Source organism: Vicugna pacos, chromosome 10 (assembly GCF_048564905.1).
Source record: "Vicugna pacos chromosome 10, VicPac4, whole genome shotgun sequence".
Lineage (NCBI taxonomy): Eukaryota > Metazoa > Chordata > Mammalia > Artiodactyla > Camelidae > Vicugna > Vicugna pacos.
In genome coordinates this window covers 5,995,397-5,998,363 of record NC_132996.1, presented here as the reverse complement: position 1 = coordinate 5,998,363, position 2,967 = coordinate 5,995,397, and the positions used below count along the sequence as shown (strand labels likewise).

The 2,967-nt window shown below is 44.5% G+C and overlaps 1 non-coding gene across 1 annotated transcript; it reads left to right on the top strand.

The window, feature by feature from the left end:
* Positions 1 to 1,830: 1,830 nt before the first annotated feature.
* On the top strand, positions 1,831 to 1,903 carry TRNAT-AGU (transfer RNA threonine (anticodon AGU)). The gene has a single exon. It is a non-coding gene; the product is annotated as a tRNA-Thr (tRNA).
* Positions 1,904 to 2,967: the final 1,064 nt, after the last annotated feature.

Sequence of the window (2,967 nt, the reverse complement as noted above, 5' to 3'; positions counted from 1 at the left end):
ACCTGCCTCGCTCTGCAAGGGGATCTGTGCTTTCGCTCCGAGTCCCTGAGCATCAATTTCAAACCAGATCCAATATCCAGTGGCTCTAGAAATACCTGGTTATGCCCTTTGCCGGGTGTGCAGCTATTGTGGACCCACCGGTTTCTTGGGCCGGGGGGATCTTTCCACGTTCCGTGGTATTTCAGGGCCCTCTCTCTTAGGGACCTGCCCTCTTTTTGACTTAGTACATTCTAAGCTGGAAAACCAGTTCAGGTTCAGAAGTCTGGCAAAGGATTGTGACTTTTTATTGAGCTAATTACTTTCAACCTCCTGTTTATCCATCCTTGGTTTCTTTCTTTTTTTTTTTTAATAGCTTTATTGAGATACCATCCACCTATGATACAATTCACTGCTTTAAAACGTAGAACTCAGGTGTTTAGTGTGTTCGCAGATGTGTGCAATCATCTCCAAGGTTAATTTTAGAGCATTTTCATCACCTCAAAAAGAAACCCTGTGCCGTGCCCTTTAGGGATCACCTCCTTATCTCCCCAACCCTCCCCAGCCCTGAGCAATCACTAATCTACTTTCTGTATCTATAGATTTGCCTGTTCTGGACATTTCATGTAAACTAAATCATAAAACATGTGGTCTTTTGTGACTGGCTTCTTTCACTTAACCAAGTGTTTTCAGGATTCACCCACGTTGTAGCATGTATCCATCCTTTGTTCCCTTTTTATGGCCAAATAATATTCCATTGCATGAATATTCCACATTTTGTTTATCCATTTGCCAGTTGATGAACATTTGAATAGTATTACTATCAATGTTAGGGTGCAGGTTTTTATGTGGACGTATGTTTTCATTTCCATCCTTGACTTCTTTTGATTAAACAGAGTGAGCAGTACCCTTGTTGGCTACCCATTTATTTTGCCCCTAGGGAGGCTGTGTTCCATTAACTAACTCCACAATTCTCAGTGGGTCAGGAGTCCTTGGCTGTCCCTCCAGTTTTATCACTCATGACAGTAATTGCATCCACCCGTCTTTTCACAGCTAAGCACTTCCATCTGGCCTCTATTGTGGGGGGTAGGAGCCTTTAAGTCCCTCCTTCCTCTCCTTGGCATGTGTACCTCTCTCAGTGTGGGATTATTTTTCTCCACGTACCTAGGAGCTCTCCTAGTAGGAGCCAAACTAGTAACAGATCTGCAGCACCTCCTGAGATCTTTTCCGGGGTGTTAAATCCTATATTTCGCTTCACATTGGTAAACTCAAAACTCTTCTTTACCCATCCTTATGCTTCGGTCTCCTTATTCCAATCTCAAGCCTTGTCTCCTGGCTCCTGGCGAGGACCTGCAGCTTCTTTGTAAGAGTTCCCTTCTTTCCTCAGCAGCATGACTTCATCTTAAACTGTGACTTAACCTAGTTATTATCCTTGAAGCCAGAAGTCAGGTGGGTACGGATCTTGGGGAGGAGGGATGGGGAAGAGGGAACAATACACGTTGTCTTCAGGGCAGAGACCTCTGCATTATCCTCAAGGACGTAGGAGGGTGGGTGTATAGCCCAGTGGTAGAGTGCTAGCTTAGCACGCGTGAGGTCCTGGGTTCAATCCTCAGTACCTCTACTAAAGGTGAATAAGTAAATAAAGCTAATTATCCAAACACACCCCCCAAATCAAACCAAAAAAAAAATTCTTTTAAATATTAAAAATAAAATAAAATTTAAAGAACAAAAGGAAGAAAGTAGGGAGCTCTAGCTCCTAATTGGATGGTGGGTATTTTCAGGCTTGGATTTGAGGAATGTGGGGATTCAGGACTTTGGGTCATCAGTTCAGGTTAATCTCATCCCATGTGAGGGGGAGGGTATAGCTCAGTGGTAGAGCGCGTGCTTAGTATGCACGAGGTTCTGGGTTCAATCCCCAGTGCCTCCATTTAAAGATCAATAAATAAATAAATAAATCTAATTACCTCCCACCCCCAATTTTTTTTCAAAGTTCATAACTGTCACCCTGTGAGCTGAATTCTGCTGTGCTTTGAGTTCATCTCTTTCAATACGGCTTCTCTGACTTAATGCCCCCAGGCCCTGGTGTCCAAAGGCTGCCAGCTCTGTCTCTTCAGGGCGATGAAGCCCGACTCCAGTGGTCAGTTATTAGACCGCTTTCCACACCCAGCCCCCATCAGAAGGCCACTTCTCCCTCCTGGACTTTCTTCAATTGCTGCCTCCTCTGGGGCCAGACACCCACGCCTGAACTTGCCCAGCGCCCTGACCCAAAGCCCAGTAGGACTGGGCCTGACGTGACCTCCGGGGTCCCGGGATCTGTTCCTGCCACTTGGGCACGGCTTTCTCTCCAGTGTCGACTTTACCTTTTGTTTAAAACCGCATTTGGACTGCTCAGTTCTCAACCTCAGCTTCTGGAGGTGACCTTTCTTGTGTTTCCTGGCTGTAAGCTCTGTAGCCTTAAAAGATAAGCTTTGATAATAAAGAGCTGAAAGACTCAGGAGATGTTCTGGATTCTAGCAGTCATCTTTGGGAACCCAGTCATCATATTTCCAGCCAGAGCACGCGCTCATTTCCAGCATTCCTGGTGGGTGGATAAATGTAGAGGGACCGGAGGTCCTTCTGCGGTCTGTGAAAGCCCCCAGATGTAAATTACCTCCCGGTCACACCAAGGTCACCTTCCAGAGAACACTGAAGCGTTTACCTGTAAACATTGTATATAATTATAGTTCCTTCTTCCGATACTGTTCTGTGCAGGGATGACAAATATCCTTTTTTTTTTTTAACCTAGTGGCACTGGAAGGCATTTCTTTTAAGATGTTACCTATATTTTTACCTACTTACATCTGATTTTCATTTTCCATATCATCATCTATTTGTTTTCACAGTACAAATGCTGTGATTTCCCATCACCATGTATTTTTCATCGTTTACTAGAAATGGACAGCTTCTGGACTTAACTGTCAGGCAAAGAAAGCATTGTGAAAGTTGATCTCT